Genomic DNA, 17,728 nt, shown 5'->3' with positions numbered 1-17,728 from the left:
ACCAAGTACAGACCCAGAGTCCTCAACTGCTCCTCATACGACAAGCCCTTCATCCTCAGGATCATTTTTATAAAACTCCTCCTGAACCCCTACAAGGCCAGCACAGTCTTCCTTAGAAATATTGGGTTTAAAACCTTTCACCGTATTCCAAATATAGTCTGGCCAAAGCCTTATACAGCTTGTGCAGTACATCTCTGCACTTGTATTCTAGCCCTCTTGAAATGAATGCTAATATTGCATTTGCCTCCGAACTGCCAAATATACTGGCATGTTAACCTGAACTAGGCCTCCAAGTCCCTTTCTGCTTCATGATGTGGAGGTGCTGGTGTTGAAGTTGGAATGGGGTGGACAAAGTCAGAAGTCACATGACACCAAGTTATAGAACAACAGGTTTATTTGAAATTACACAAGTTTTCGGAGCGCAGCCCCTTCATCAGATACAGTGACAGAACAGAGCACACAGACCCAGCATTTATAGGCAGAGAGATCAAAAGATCGTGCAAGTGGTGTGAGCGGAGCATCAGATGATAAGCCTTTGGAGGGGACCAAGAGTGTTAGACGGTGAGTAAAGTGTCAACAGCTGAATAACCAGTGAAGGGATGACCTATAATCCAATTAAGTGAGGCAGAGAGATAATTACAAAAGATTAAAAATTAGGTGGCGCTAGACACAAACTAACTGACTGGATTAACATGATAGGTATAGAAGTCACATGCCGAGGGTCTAACAAAGTAATAAATAATTTAAAACTTTACTAACTAATTAAGGTAGAGAGATCATAACAATTTATCAAGGTGATGCTGTCAAAACATCAGATACAGATCCAGATACAGAACGGTATGGCGGGGTCACCTGTAGCACGACATGAGCTCAAGATCACAGTTCACCCTGTCTTCATGGGTATAGAACTTGGCTATCTGTCTCTGATCGGCGAGTCTGTGTTGTCGTGTGTTTCAAAGTCCACTCTGGAGAACGCTTATCCAAAAATTGGAGGATGAATGCCCTTGACCGCTGAAGTGTTCCCGGAGTGGGAGGGAACATTCCTGTCTGGCAATTGTTATGCTGCATCCATTCATCCGTTGTTGTAGCATGGTCTCGCCAATAGACCATGCCTCGGGGTATCCTTACCTGCAACTTATGGGATAGACAACATTGGCAGATTCACATGAGCATCTACTGTGCACGTGATGGGTGGTGTTCCTACATTTGGTGGTAGCATCCATGTCGATGATCTGACATGTCTTCCAGAGGTTGCCAGGGCAGGGTTGTATAGTGTTGTGGTCAATGTTGTCCTAAAGGTTGGGTGGTTTGCTGCAAACAATGGTCTGTTTAAGGTTTGGCGGTTGTTTGAAGGTGAGCGTGGAGGTGTAGGGAAGATCTTGGTGAGATCTATGCTACATGCAAGGATGCCCTGAGGTATGGTATATTGGCGAGACCATGCAGATGCTATGACAATGGATGAATGGACACTGCGCAACAATCACCTCCCAGACAGGGAACACTTCAGCGGTCAAGGGTATTCAGCCTTCAATCTTCAAGTAAGCGTCCTCCAAGGCGGACCTACAGATATACGACAACACAGACTCGCCAAACAGAGACAAATAGCCAAGTCCTGTACCCATGAAGACAGGGTGAACCGTGATCTTGAGCTCATGTCGTGCTACAGGTGACCCCACCATACCGTTCTGTATCTGTAAAATCTTCCTTACTGTCCTGTTTTGACAGCATCACCTTGATAAATTATCATGATCTCTCCACCTTAGTTAGTACAGTTTTGAATTACTTATTACTTTGGTTAGACCTTCGGCACGCGACTCTTACATTTATCATATTATCCCAGTCAGTTAGTTTATCTCCAACACCACCTTATTTGTAATTTTTTTGTAATTATCTCTCTGCCTCACTGAATCGGATTATAGGTCATCCCTTCGCTGGTTATTCAGCTGCTGACACTTTACTCACCGTCTAACACTCTTGGTCACCTGCAGAATCTTATCATCTGATGTTCCACTCACACCAGTTGTATGATCTTTTGATCTCTGCCTATAAACTCTGGGTCTGTGCGCTCTGGTCTCTCACTGCACCTGATGAAGGGGCTGCGTTCGGAAAGCTTCAGATTTCTGAAGCCTTTCCCTATTTAGAAAATGGTGTATGTCTCTATTCATCCTCCCAAGGTGCACGACCTTACACTTTCCCAGCCTGTCCCAGTCTGAGCACCCCCACTTCCTCAACATCACATGTTCCTCCACCTATGTGTAATCAGCAAACTTAGCAACAATGCCCTCAGTTCCTTCTTTCAGATCGTTAATGTATAACATAAATAGTTGCGGTCCCAACACTGACACCTGTAATATTTCATCTGGTGAGTGCAGGAAGATCCAAGTATGTGCCAGCACAATTGACTCAGGTGATTCAAGGATGGGAAGAGATACAGTGATACACTTAAGGGGTTGATTAAAAACCCATCTGGTTCAGGAGTGTCCTTTACCCATTCTTGTCTATTTGTGAATCCGACAAGATAGGAGGCACCTCAAGATCTGATTCATGGAAATGAGATGTGTTGAGTGGTTTAAGGGTCAGTACAAGAACATTTAGGGGACAGTCATTATTGTATTATAAGTTTAAGCTGACAATGTAAAATGGCAATGAATAATCCAGGGTAAGAGTATTCAAATAGGAAAAAGTCAACTTCAATACAGTAAGAGTGAGTCGGACCTAGATAAATTGTCATTGAATGTTGGCAGGCAAAACAGAAACTGTTGAAAGTTGCCTTTAAAAGAAGAGATTGTTCAGGCACAGCCGAGGTATCTTTCCATAATGGGGAAAGATAATGCAAAAAAATCCAGAACTCCCTGAAATGCAAACATATCAGGACTCAGATGAAGCAAAGTATGCTCGTGACCAATGTTAATTGGGTAATATAACCCAAGACTTGCTGAATATAGAAGCTTGATGGGAATTGGAAAAGCAAATAAGAGAAGCAAGGAGACAGTAAGAAAATAGATCATTGCTAGCAGAGATTAGAGAGAATCCAAAAATCTTCTGTAAGTATGTAAATACGATAAAAGTGGTAAAAGGAAGACTGGGGACAATTAGAGATCAAAAAGGGGATTTGCATACGGAACCATGGGGCATAATTGAGGAATTTAATTGACACTTCGCACCTGCCTTTACCAAAGAAGTACTAACTAAATGGATGACAGTGACAGAAGAAGTAACTTAGACAGTTTACAGGTTTAAAATTGATAAGGAGGAAGTAATGAATAGATTTTTTTGCTTTATTCTTTCACAGATATAGGCATCCGCTGGCAAAGCAAGCACTTGCTGACCATCCCTAATTATCCTTGAACTAAATGGCTTTCTAGAGCCATTTCCGAGGTCAATTAAATGTCAATCACATTGGCTGTGGATGTGGAGGCCTGGTAACCATGGCAGACTTCCTTTCCTAAAAGACGTTAGTAAACCAGATAAACTTTTACAACAATCAACATGGTCACCATTAAAACTAACTTTTAATTCCACATTTTGTTGCATACAACCATCACCATTTGCCATGGTGGAATTCAAACCCATGTCTCCAGAATATTAGCCTGGCCTGTTACCACCTTTTAAAAGGTGAACCATTGAAAGCATAGAGTCATAGAGATGTACAGCACGGAAACAACCCCTTTGGTCCAACTCGTCCTTGCCCACTAGATAGCCTGTAATAATCCAGTCCCATTTGCCAGCATTTGTCCCATATCCCTCTAAACCATTCATATAACCATCCAGATGCCTTTAAAATGTTGTAAGTTTACCAGCCTCCATCACTTCCTCTGGCAGCTCATTCCAAACACACACCACCCTCTGCATGAAAAAGTAGCCCCTTAGGTCTCTTTTAAATCTTTCCCCTCTCACCTTAAACCTATGCCCTCTTGTTTTGGACACCCCTACCCCTGGGAAAAGACCTTGTCTATTCACTCTATCCATGCCCCTCATGATTTTATAAACCTCTATATGGTCACCACTCAGCGTGTGACGCTCCAGAAAAAATAGCCCCAGCCTATTCAGCCTCTCCCTATAGATCAAATCCCCTTCCACCCCAGAACTGCGGATGCTATAAATCAGGAACAAAAACAAAGTTGCTGGAAAAGCTCAAAAGGTCTAGCAGCATCTGTGAAGGAAAAAAACAGTTAATGTCTCGGGACCAGCGAGGAAGGGTCACCGGACCCGAAACGTAGACTCTGTTTCTTTCCTTCACAGATGTTGCCAGACCTGCTGAGCTTTTCCAGCAATTTTGTTTTTGTTCCACCTGCCACTCCTTGGCCCATCTGATCAAGATCCCATCGTATCTGAGGTAATCTCCACGACATCTCCATGAACAATAGAACAGTCAAAGTGATTGGTCAAATGGACTCAAAAACAGAAACTGCTGGAGAAACTTAACAGGTCGCATGGCATCTGTGGAGAGGAAGCAGAGCTAAGCAGAGCCAGTGACCCTGCTTCAGGAGGGTTTTTGTTTCTGATTTCCAGTATCCGCAGTTCTTTGCTATTTGATCAAATTGATTATTTGATTGCTCTCTTGAAGAGTGACTGGAAGACTGCTGGAGATGGTGCTTTCTCAGCAAATTACATCTTCTGAGATCCAAAAATCAACTGCCCATATTTGATATTACCCATTTACATATGTCAGAATTTCAAACCAATAGCCCACTGCACATCTTAACCGTTAAGTATTAGTTCTTCAGCAAAAAAGTTATTAGCCAAAAGTGTTTTCTCCACCAAAGTGAATCTCTGCAAAGAGAAATCAGTTGCTTGTCCTTTACCCTATACAGGTGTGCATGTGTTTGTGTGACAGGTTGATATTTACAGGTGTAAATACTTACATTTTTACATCTCAAACTAAAACTGCGTTAACCAGTTTTGTATTTTCATTGAATGGGTTTTGTTATTTATAGTGAATTAATAATTTAATGTCTTTTTTTATTTGTTTGTGGAATGTGGACATCTCTCTCTAGTTCAGTAGTTACTGCTTAATTGCCTCGAGGCCATTAACAGTTGCTGCAAGTCTTGAGTCAATGAAGACCAAACTAAGTAAAGGTGCAGACCTCCTCCCCTGTAGGAGATTACTAAACCAAATGGATTTTGACAACAAAAATATTTTCACAGTTGCCATTAGACTAGGCTTTAAGGCCAGATTTTATTGTACTCAAATTTCCCCATCCCATCAGTGGGATTCAAACTGACAACCCCAGAGCCTGAAATGCTGAATTGACACTATGTCACCATTTCCCCATTCACAAAACTTGGTTTTTCTATTTGACAATATTGGGAATCAGGTAAAACAATTAAAATTATGTTGTAACCTACGGAGTAGTGAACTACTGCAAACTGCAGTGAGAGTGAACACAATTTTCCAATCTTCCTTAGAGTAAGGGATAGTGCCAAATGACCAGAGAACGGAAAATGTTTCAATCTTGCTTAAAAAAACCCAGCAAGTACAAACCAATCAGGCAGTTTAACATCAGAGGTGGGGTGGTCTTTAGAAACAATAATTTAGATCAACTTTAGTCGTCACTTGACCAAATGTGGACTAATTAAGGAAAGCCAGATGCATTTAAAGAAATAGTAGGAACCGCCGATGCTGGAGAATCTGAGATAACACAGTGTAGCTCTACACCGTGTTATCTTGTATTTAAAGAAAATCTTGTTCAACTAGCTTTCTGGAGTTTTGTGATGAATTAACAGGAAGGCCCATAATGGTATTGCATTAACGCATGGAATACACCCTCTAAAAGTTCTGGCGGTGGCATAGTGTTGAATAAAAAGTGTTAATTCAGAATGTCAGGCTCTGGGAACCTCGGTTCAAATTCCACCATGGCTGATGGAACGTTTATAGCTGAGTTCTCCAGAAGTCGGTGTTAGGATCAGCATTTGTCTAATATTTCCCAATGTTGCACGGGCTTCAAAGTCCATGTGCAGCAGTCACTTCTTATACATTCACTGCTGATCAGCTTGTGTGGAGCTCCCTACGGGATGTGCAGCTCAGAAGGAACATTAATCAGGCACCCTACCTTTCCTGACATATATTAATCAGCTAGGCTTTGGTGCACAGCGCACAATTTCAAAATCTGCTTATGATTCAAAGCTTGGAAGAACTGGGTATGAGGAGAATAGCATGGAATTTCAAATTTCTGTCAGGAGTGAATAAAGGCAACAATCAGATCAGCCATAATCTTACTGAATGGTGGAGCAGGCTCAATAGACCAAAATGTCTATCCAGCTATTATTTCTTATGATTTTATAATGGGTACGTAAGGTTGATAGAATAGGTAGACAACTGTAAATTAAATTTAACTCAGAGAAGTATTAAGTGACAGGTTTTGGTAGAAAGAATGATAAAAGGCATTATAAAATAAAGGGTATAAAATGTAAAAGGGTTGCAGCAGCAGAGGAAGTTGTATGCATATATTGTAAAGGTGGCAGTAAAAGGTTGGAAGAAGTTAATAAAGCATATATGTGCAAACAACAAAAAAAAACACAGCAATAAGCTTTAATGCAAGTATGTGGTGCAAAAACAAAGAGTACCACACTTTAGCAAAGATATAAAGGCATTGGAGAGAGTGCAAAAAAGAATTCAAATGAATTGTTCCAGGGAAAGAGAATTTCAGTTATTTGGATAGTTTGGAGAAGTTAGGACTGTTTTCCTTGGAGAAGGTTCAGAGGAGATTTGATAGAGGTATTCAAAATCATGATGGGTCTAGATAGAGTAGTTAGGGAAAAACAGTTCCCATTGGTGGACAGTTTCAAGCTCAACAGGAGATTTAAGAAATTTGGCAAAAGAAGCAATGCAATAGGGGGGAATGTATATTTCACAAAGTGAGGATGTGGAATGCCCTGTCTCAGAATTAGGTGAAAGGAGTTCAAACTAAGTCTTTTCTGAGGGAAATGGATCATAATCTGAAAAGCAAGAATTTGAAGAGTGATAGAGAAAAAGTGAGGTAGTGTCACTAGATGAACTTCCCTTTCAAAGAGCCAGCAAAAACAGAAGGGGCCAAATGGTCTCTTTCTATCCAGTAACCATTCTGTGCTGTATGAGTGTCTCCAGATAAAGTCTTGCCATAAAAGGGAAAAAAAAATCCCTCAGTGCTTTTCTGGTTTCTCGTCAAACAATTAAAAAGTAAAACCTTTAGTAGTATTATATTTACTTTCAGTCTTTCATGGAATCAGTACAGGCAGACATTTAAATGACTGAAAACAAGACATAAATTCTATACTGGAATTTAAAAACATTTTAAATTCTATCAGATTTGGGATTTCATTTGAAGTATTCTTTTTTTTGATATGTTTCATGAATACTGGTCATTTTACCTGACTTTACAGCACTTTTTGCACTTGTGACTCCACTTCTGATAGGGATGGCACAGCTTTTTGAAAGCTTGTTGGCAGACACACTGTACAGCACTCCCCCGATGCAGCGCATGCCTTTCATTTTCCATCTCTGCTGAAGGAGCCTATAATTGCTGTTCAGTCGCGTTCGGTTCAGGAGCAGTGACCTGCAAGGAAAGAAAGGAGAAAGGCTCAGTAAAACAAGAATGGGATGGGATACTGGCAACAAACCTGTTCCAGTTGAAATTACCTCTATCAGTCTCAAATTTGTGTTCCATTGATCTGTGCTTCTAGCACAGTTTCCTTTTATCTCTTTAATCCAAAACCTCAAACTTCTGCTGCTATTGCCTCACATGGAAAAGAAAATGACAGTGTATAGTAAGAAGAAAATTATCATCTGCGTTTATCCAACTACAATGTATCTTTCAAAAAAATGCACTGTCAAGTTTGGGATAAAACACTTGATTCACACTGCAGCATCATACTAGTACAAACACTACAACCATATGTCAATACCATTTATATAAAACAGAAGAAATAGGAGCAGGTGTGGGTCATCTGATTGCTCAAGCCTGCATCTCCATTTAACAAAATCATGGCTGATTTTCAATCTTAACACCACCTTTTGATACTCTCCCCCATCTATTAAGTCTCTTCACACTTTTGACCAAAAAAAAATCAATCTCTCAATTGTTCTCAACAATTGAACATCCACAGATATTTAGGATAGAAGATTCCCTAAGATTGAGTGAAGAAATGTCTCCTCATCGCAGTCCTAAATGGTAATCCTATGACTATGTCTCTGCTTTCCAGATTCCTAAACTGGGGAAACAATTTTTCTCAGCATTTACTCTGAGGCCCTTAAAGAAATTTACATTTTCAATTAGACTAATTCCAATTATTCTGAACTTCAGGGAATATAGGCCTACTCTGCTAAATCTCTGCTCAAAGGACAATTTCTTTACCTTATCACAACTCTTGGGGGTGATACACTGGAAACCAAGCCCCACTCTTCCCAGAGTCATCACAAATTTGATGAAACCACTGAAGCAGGCCAAAAGAATATGCACACAGAAAAGAATATGCAAGTTTTCCATTAACAAGCCAACAACAATGGCTGTAGACCAATTGTTTTTTAACCAATGTCAAGAAACAGACAAACTGAATTGCTAATTTATAAGTGTGACTCCCTAAAACCTAAAATCTCCATATTGTTTAAAACTGACATGACACTGCACTGGATGAGGTGTAAATGAAATTCACTAGGATTTTTGCTGGGGTTGGAGCAGTTTAGCTCTGAAGAGAAACTGGATAAGCTCAGATTGTTTTCTTTAAAGCAGGGAAGGCTGAGGGAGGACCCAAGTGAGGTATAGAAGATTATATGGGGCAGGGTTAATAGGAAGCAGCTGGACCCCTCAGTTGAAGGGTCAATAATGAAGGGGCATAATTTTAAGGTGAAGGGCAGAAAGTAAAGGGGGAATTTGAGGAAGTATGTTTTCACCAACAAGGTGGTGGGAATCTGGAATGCATTGCCTGTGAAGGCAGTAGAGGAAGGAAACCTCACAACTTTTTAAAAAGTACATGGATGAGCGCTTAAAATGGCATTAAAAAAATGAAAGAAGTGCGGATACTGTAAATCAGGAACAAAAACAGAAGTTGCTGGAAGCTCAGCAGGTCTGGCAACATCTGTAAAGAAAAAAATCAGAGTTAATGTTTCGGGTCTGGTGACCCTTCCTCAGAACTGAAGAAGGGGCACCGGACCTGAAACATTAACTTGAAATGTCATGCTATTCAAGGCTATTGGCCAGGTGCTGGAAAGTGGGATTAGTATAAATAGGTACAGTCTTATGGGATGAAGGGCATCTTCTGTACTGTATGATCTATGATTATGATTGTGAGTTGGGTAAGAGAAAAATATGTCTGAGAAACACAGTCTGACACCAGTCCAGATAACAGGGACCAATGAGATGTTTTCTGTTGGTTTTCTTTTGACTCCTTCCGATTCTTGTTCGTGACAGGAGGTTGTTGAATTAGATTTGCTGATTCTCAATTTTCTGTGCACTGGTTGAGGATTCACCCATTCAATGTCACTGAAAGTGGTTTTTCCCTTTTTCCTTTCAACAAGGGAATTTGCAGAAAGAACAGATAGAACATAGAACATAGAACAATACTGCACAGTACAGGCCCTTCAGCCCACGATGTTGTGCCGAACTTTTACCCTAATCCTAAGATCTATCTAACCTCCACCCCTACCTTATACTATCATCCAAATGCCTATCTAATAGCCGCTTAAATGCCTCTAATGAGACCGACTCCACTACCCTCTCCGGCAATGCATTCCACGTCCCGACCACTCTCTGAGGAAAGAACGTACCTCTGACGTCTCCCCTATATCTACCTCCACTCACTTTAAAACTATGCCCCCTCGTAATAGCTACCTCCATCCTAGGAAAAAGTCTCTGGCTGTCTACTCTATCTATACCTCTGATCATGTTGTACACCTCTATCAAGTCACCTCTCATCCTTCGTCGTTCTAAAGAGAAAAGCCCTAGCTCTCTCAACCTTTCCTCGTTAAGAACTTCCCTCCATTCCAGGCAACATCCTGGTAAATCTGCTCTGCACCTTTTCCAACGCCTCCACATCTTTCCTGTAATGAGGTGACCAGAACTGGACACAATACTCCAGATGTGGCCAAACCACATATAAGAATTTGTTATAAGATTATAAGAAAATGGTGACTGAGAATAGCTACACAAGACTTTGTTACTTCTCCATGCAGAACAGATAGCTGGATTTAGGTGCTTTCTCTCTGTAGCCTATTTTTTTTTCAGTACTGTCTACATACAATAGATAAAGTCTAAAGGCTCAACTGAGAGAACTTATTGAATGTAGTGGCTTTGTCACCCAAAATGTGTGCATCTAGAAGGATCCGAGGCTGCTTTCTGAAAGCTTGAATCAGCTGGTAAAATGTTTAAGTAGTAGCAGTAATCCAGGTTTGATGTACATCTATGCTCGGCTGAGCTTGGTTGTAATGGCAATAAGGGCTCTACTATTAGTCTTTAAAATGCCAGCCTTGGCTCACGCATAGCACTCATGTCAAAAGGTCATAGGTTTATAAATCTTATTCCAGTAACGGAGCACATAATCTAGGTTAATAGTTCAGTGGAAAACCAAGGGAATGGCACGCCGTTAGAACAGTATTCTTTCTAATGAAACATAAACTGAGGCAGCCATCTTCCGGTTTTTCTCAGCAACTTTCAAAGACGAACAATAAAGCTCTCCTGATGTCTAGGCCAAGATTTATACCTCCAAGATCATTAAAGAACAGGTCTTCTGTATATTATTTCCTATCATTTTCAAAGTAATGTTGTCCAATTTGGTTGGGTTGAAAAGGGTGCGTAATCCAAGTATGTACGAGTGAACAGCCAGTAAATTGAATTCTACGCCATCACTAACAACCCAAGTTCATCTGAAAATTTGTATTTTAGTAAAACATGGAAGCACTGCCAGTATCCACTGGGGCCCAATATGAATCAGTCACTCCATGAGCAGACAGGAAATAAAACTAGCAAAGAATATTAAAGGTGACTCTTTGGTCCAAGTGAAATGTCTCCACATTTGCAAATAATGTGAACTATTTAGCTGAGACATTAAACTAACTGAAAGGGCCACTCAACTCTCCTTAACTCATTACAGCTTCGGTCCAAACATGGATTAAAGAGCTGAACTCCAGAATTAAGGTGGGAAATACTGCCCTTGAAATCAAGGAATCATTTGAATAAGTATGATATAAAAGGAATTCTGGCAAAATTGGAGTCAATGAGAATTGAGGGAAAACTTTCTGCTCTTGGGAGCTATACCTGGTATAAGGGAACATGGTTGAGGTTGTTGTAGCCAGGACATCAAGTTTCTCAAAGTAGGGCCTGAGACCCAATAATCTCGCAACTACTCCACCAATGACCTTCCTTCTGCCATAAAGTCATACATTGGGATGTTTGGTGATGATTGAACAATGTATAGTACCTTTTATAACTCCTCAGATGCTGAAGCAGCCTGTATCCATATGAAGCAAGACCTCTGCATCATTCAGGATTGGACTGCTTAGTGGCAAGTAACAACGATGCTACCCAAGTGCCAGGCAATGGCTATCTCCAACAAGACAGAATCTAACCAAAATCTATTGACACTCAATGGTATTACCATTGCTGAATCCCCTAATATCAACCAACATCCCCTCCCAAGCTTCATGGCCACACAGCCACGCCAGGATTCCACATCCATACCAACGCATTGACGCCTAACTCTGGAAGTTGAAGCTATGCATGGACCTCAGATACCGGAAGAGCAGGTCAGAAGACCAGAAGACTGCAAGGCGTCGGATTAGAAGGAAGCCATTTGAAGAGATAATAACTGATCTGAAAATCCTCAGCTCCACTTTCTTATCTTAACCCTAGAACCATTGATTCCCTTAATGATTAAACATGTGTCTGTCTCAGCCTTAAATATACTTGTCAGAGGGTTGTTAGCTCAGCTGGCTTGACTACTAGGTTGCGTTGTTTAGGGATGCCAACAACATGTGTTCATTTATTGCACCAGCTGAGGTTACAAGAAAAGCACTCTTTTTTTTTTTAAGAGATAGTAGGAACTCCCCATTGGATTGTAGGAACTCTTTTTTTAAACCTTTCCTCTCACCTGAGGTGTGATGATGCTCAGGTTAAACCACGACCAATCGCCTTTCTCTAATGAGAATACAGGCCTATGGTCCAGTAGGACTATGGCGACTTTACCTGGCCTGTGTACTTAACAACTTAATCTCTACTGCCCTCTGTGGTAAACAACTACTGGTCAATAACTACATTCAGGAAAAATAAAGAATCTTCCTCATCTCTGTCCTAAATGGGCATATTGACATATTTGTGAACGGGAAATTGTGTTTCACTAATTTTTTGCAGTTCTTCAGAGCAGTACTACGCAATGTAGATAAAAAGAAACCAGTGAATGTACTGTATCCACACTTCCAGAAGGCATTTGACTTGAAGCCACATCAAAGGTTACTATACAAAGTAAGTACTCATGGTAAAGGGGCAACATAGTAGCATGGATAGAGGATTGGTTAGTTAATAGGAAATAGAGGGTGGCATGTGGTACAGTGGTAGTTTCGCTATCCATGGACTTGGAGGCCCGGGTTCAAGTCCCACCTGCTTAAGAGGTGTGTAATAACGTTCCTGAACAAGTTGATTCGTAAAATAGGTTAAATAAAAACAAAATAATAGTTTTTGGGTTGCCAGGGTCTGAAGAGTGTTATGCTACAGGGATCAGTGCTGGGGCCTCAATTATGACTTGGATGAAGGGGCTGATTTTCTGATGATACAAAGATAGGTAGGAAAGTAAGTTGTGAAAAGGACATAGAAGTCTGCAAAATGAATACAGATAGGTTACATGAGTGGGCAAAAATTCAGCAGATGGAGGATAATGTGAGAAAATATAAACATGTTCACTCAATAGGGAGAAGAGAAAAATCACATTATTTAAATGAAGAGAAATTGCAGAACCCTGGGTATGCTGATAAATGAATCACAAAAAGCTATTATGCAGATCCCACAAATGACTAGGAAGGAAAGTAGAAGTTTGTTGGTTATTGCAATAGAAATGGAATAGAAGAGTAAGAATATGTTGTCACAGTATACAATTTTGTTACGATCACATTTGCGGTGCTGTGTTCAGCTTAGTCTCCTTTTAAGAAAGCAGTTCAGAGAAGGTTCACTTGATAGATATCTGAGATTTGAAGTTTAAATTACGAGGGTAGGCAGAACCTGTATTCACTGGCGTTAGGAAGGATGTGAAGTGATCTGATTGAAATGTATAAGGTTTTGAGAGGACTTGAAAAATTCAATTGTGAAAGGCTGTTTCGCCTTGTGGAGAAATTAAAGCTACAAACAGAGGTTGGACATAAGAACTTTCCTATTTAACACAGAAATGAGAAGGAATGTTTCCTCTCAGAGGGTTGTGAGTCTTTATCTTGAGATAGTGGAAGCATGGTTATCGAATACTTTTCAGGCAGAGGTTGGTAGGTTCTTGGCTAACAAGAGAGCCAAAGATTATGAGGGTAAGTGGGAATGTGAATTTGAGGTTACGATTTAATCTTATTAATTGGTGGTGCTGACTAAAAGGGTTCAATGGCATACTCTTGCCCTAACTTATGAGTTCATATCGACTGTAAAGGTAGGAGCAGGATTAGCCATTTCAGCTCCTTTGACCTGCTCAAACAATTAAATCATGGTTAATCCACATTTGAACTGTACTTACTTGCCATAGTTCCAAATCCCTTAATACTGTATCCCACAAAAATATATTAATTTATTCACATCAGTTTGAAATTTTACATTGATATAGTTGAAACAGGTTTTTTTGTGGAATACGGAAGACATGAAATTCTAGATTTCCGCTACACTTTGTATGAATTACTTATTGCCATCATTTGTGATCAGCCTAGAAAAAAATTTAAGGGTTCTCTTCTGGATTGCCTCATCAGGATAAACAGTTTTCATCTACACAAAATATCAAATCTGTTAATCATCTTAAATATTTCAATTAGTTTACCCCATAATCAAGGAAATACAAACCTGTCTTTTTGGGTTAGATCATATAGTTCTACTACCCATTTAAATTCAAATGCATTTTCTAAATAGCATGGATGTATTACATGCAAACGCTGTTGAATAATTGTAAGCTGCTAACCACTAAGCAAGTCAGAAATGTCAACTGACAGCGTGAACCATGAAAAGCAAGTCAGTAAAATATCTTGTCAGCAACTCCCACAAGGATATTAAAATAGATCAATTTCATTATGAAAACAGCTGAATTAGAGGGAATTCTTCAATGTGAAAGGAGAAAACTGGCAAAGCTTAATCCAAAATGAGGCCATTTTGGAAGTTCTGCAAGATGACAGCAAATCATGGGATGTAGAATTTGAGAATCCAATTTCGCGTATGATAGATTGATGGAGCATGTCAAGGAGATTCCACAGAGGTTCATAGCACAACGGAAGTGCCATTCCAAGAAGGGTTATCGACTGGTCAGAACAGGATAGTGAAACTGAGATGGAATAGAATATATTATTCAAGCATTAGTGCAACTAATGTATGGCATTCTTCACTTCAAGTATTACATATTAACAGATGTTTAAAGTTGCTGTTCATACAAGAGAACATAATGGATAGTTAGAGGTTATTATAAGTCGGCTAATAACAGGACTTCAGAGGTGCATATGTGTTAAGAACTGCTAGGAGCTGGTTACAAAATGAAGACCAACTGAAAGGTTCAGTTGGCTTTGTACACATGGTTACGGATATACATTGTAATATATATCCTCAGTGAAATAAATAATTTAATCTAATCTCTAATTGATATTAAGAAGATACTAGCTAACGAAGTAACTGTAAGGCAGGAATCTAACTAAAGGATTGAGATAGTGACTGGCTTGTCTCATGCCCATACAAGCATGACATACAGTTAACTTAGTCATTTTTTAAAAATGGGACACAAATAGGCTGTTAAACTGGTTACAACAAATCATGTGACTTTTGACATTCAAACAGCGGACATCGTCAAGTCTCTGGCCAATACTTAACTAAATATGGACATAAGTGAACATACTTCAAAGCTGTGGTGAAATTCACACATTACATTGCTCATAGATGGATCAACACCTAAGTATTATCGAGTTTCTAGTCTACCCAATGCCATATTTCATACCGGACTTAAGAGAAGATCGAAACATACGGCCAGTACCAACTCATGACTGCACCACAATCTTCTCCCCTAGCCAAACTAAACCGGGTGGCACTCAGACATGTTAGCCCAGCATTCATGCAATTGAAACTGTTATCGGGGCGGCACGGTGGCACAGTGGTTAGCACTGCTGCCTCACAGTGCCAGGGACCCGGGTTCGATTCCAGCCTTGGGCGACTGTCTGTGTGGAGTTTGCACATTCTCCCAGTGTCTGCGTGGGTTTCCTGTGGGTGTTCCGGTTTCCTCCCACAGTCCAAAGATGTGCAAGGTAGGTGGATTGGCCATGCTAAATTGCCCATAGTGTTCAGGGAGGTGTAGATTAGGTGGGTTATAGGGGATGGGTCTGGGTGGGATGCTCTGAGGTTCGGTGTGGACTTGTTGGGCCGAAGGGCCTGTTTCCACACTGTAGGGATTCTATTCTATATCTATACTACACCTTTCTTACCTTATGACAGAGCAGATTCATCAGAACTATTAATCATCAGCCTGTTTGAGAACCAGACTCCATCAAACCAAAACAATGTTCTGCCTATCACACAAATGAGTAATGTGGTACACGAATTTCAGTATCAGTGTGATGCTTATTATGTATGTCATATGCCCCAAAGACTGGTGATTGCACCAAACAGCATATCCACTAAGCCATTCACAACAAGCACGGTACTGATTACACTCAACCATCCCTTACTTGCTGAATATCAAATATAGGATTTTCTAAATAATCCTTAGTGTATAGAATTATGCTGACAATGATTTAAAGGTAGTACATCAGGCATGCAATGAGACACACTTGCACATACTAGAAACTGTGTGTGTATTAATACACAGGGCACTGTTCTTTGCTCATAGAATGAACACATACACACATTGCTTCTGTTTCAACTCAACAAAACATGTGATAGCCACTCTGGTTCATTTCTCAGGGCAACGTCTTAACCTGCATGGCTTAAATTTAAGTAAAGCTTGGCGGTTAACTGTCAGTCATAAACTTCTACATTCACTATAGCAACACCTCCACATGCTAACCAGTCAGAACTCTCTTGACCCACAGTATAAAGTGTCATTTTCCTTTTACTGTTTGTATTTCTTGTGAATTGTTCTGATAAGTGCAAGGCAAAAAGCTTTAACAAAGTGCATCTTCTTCAGAAATATTTAAGTCATTTGTTTTGTCCAAAGGTTTTCTGATCAAATTCCTGTCCAACTTAAAGTGCTCTGACCAAAATTCTGTTGCATAAATTCCGTAGTTTGTAATAAAAACAGTACAAAATCTCAATCCTAAAATACACATCACAAACTAGGCAAAATTGAGGTAATGAGAGATGTACAGATCATCAATGCAAAATCACCATAACAATATTACTTATCTTTCTATGCAAAGTTATCTTTATATACTCCCTGATTAAAGGTAATGAAGCTAAGTTCCGGAATATTCTTCAACTAATGCATCTTCACAATTCAACTCTGGCCAAATGCCTTCTAAACAACATCCTTCTCATTCTAATCTTCCCTTTAGAATCAAACCTTCTAATTCCCTCCTGTCTTATTCAATGGAATATTTAACAGCTTTAATCAAAAAAACTATTTTCAACCATGAATCGTATTCCTAAATCGTCACGTATATTTGGCAGCTTTGTGGAAAGTTATAAATCTTAGCCTCAAGCACTTCTGCTGGGAATATGTTCCAATCATCCACTACTGTGTTGCTTTTTTTCTATTCTTGGAGGTCTCTCATCTAATTTGTAGCTGGCTAATTTTCACTGTATTTGACCACAGTTCATAAATTCAGTTGAATAGCCCGTTTACATTCTTAGATTCTGAATTTTAAAAAAAAAGTTAGATTGAGACAAATACTCTTCACGTTGAATGAATCCATTGTGAATGCTGTGACAACCGCAGTCTGCTCTGTACCTTTAAACAAGTATGTTCTAGACCACTTTGACAAGGACACAAGAATAGGGACAGGCATTCTAAAGCAGAGCATCACTTTTCATCGAACCAGTGTCGACTACTTCACTAAATTGTTGCCCTAACTCAGGGAATGAATTTCTAAATGAGCTTTATATCTAAAAGAGAATATAAACCTAATGAAATAATAGAAAGGGCATGCACTTGGAAAGTTCTCCCGCCCTCAACATGGTGTGTCCTGTAATTTCTTTTCCATGAAAACGAGTTGGGCAATCAAAAGGCTTTAGTTAGCAAGACATGTTTCTGTGGAAAATTTCATTAAGTGACAAAAAGGAAAGGTATTAAGTGCACATAATGAAGGCTGGAGTGTGTACACTGCCTTAAGACACTTCTCTTTGCGCAGCGTAATGGGAGGCATGAACTCTAACTTCAATCCATTTCTAATCCATCTGAAAGACTGCAGCAAATTATCTCCCTTCAATGTGAAAGCACCAAACCAATTTCCTCAGAATAGAAATGACAATACAGTAGAATTTATCACCATAACCTTGACTCAGAGGTTGTGTGGCAAGCTGAAACCGTACACAAAGAGCTTCGAATAAGGGTCAACGATAATAAACACAAGGAGAGACTAGGTACAAATGATTTTTAAAAAGCCGGTGGA

The 17,728-nt window shown here is 39.8% G+C and overlaps 1 long non-coding RNA gene across 2 annotated transcripts in view; it reads right to left on the bottom strand.

Moving 5' to 3' along the window:
• Window positions 1-7,356: 7,356 nt before the first annotated feature.
• The window catches only part of LOC125483004, a 47,325-nt gene continuing 36,953 nt past the window's right edge, over window positions 7,357-17,728 (bottom strand). For both annotated transcript variants that reach the window (XR_007262000.1, XR_007261999.1), the window contains exon 3: window positions 7,357-7,535. This is a non-coding gene — a long non-coding RNA (uncharacterized LOC125483004). The remainder of the gene's footprint in view (window positions 7,536-17,728) is intronic.

This window comes from Rhincodon typus, chromosome 4 (assembly GCF_021869965.1).
Source record: "Rhincodon typus isolate 14 chromosome 4, sRhiTyp1.1, whole genome shotgun sequence".
NCBI lineage: Eukaryota > Metazoa > Chordata > Chondrichthyes > Orectolobiformes > Rhincodontidae > Rhincodon > Rhincodon typus.
This window is presented reverse-complemented; position numbering and strand designations above follow the sequence as displayed.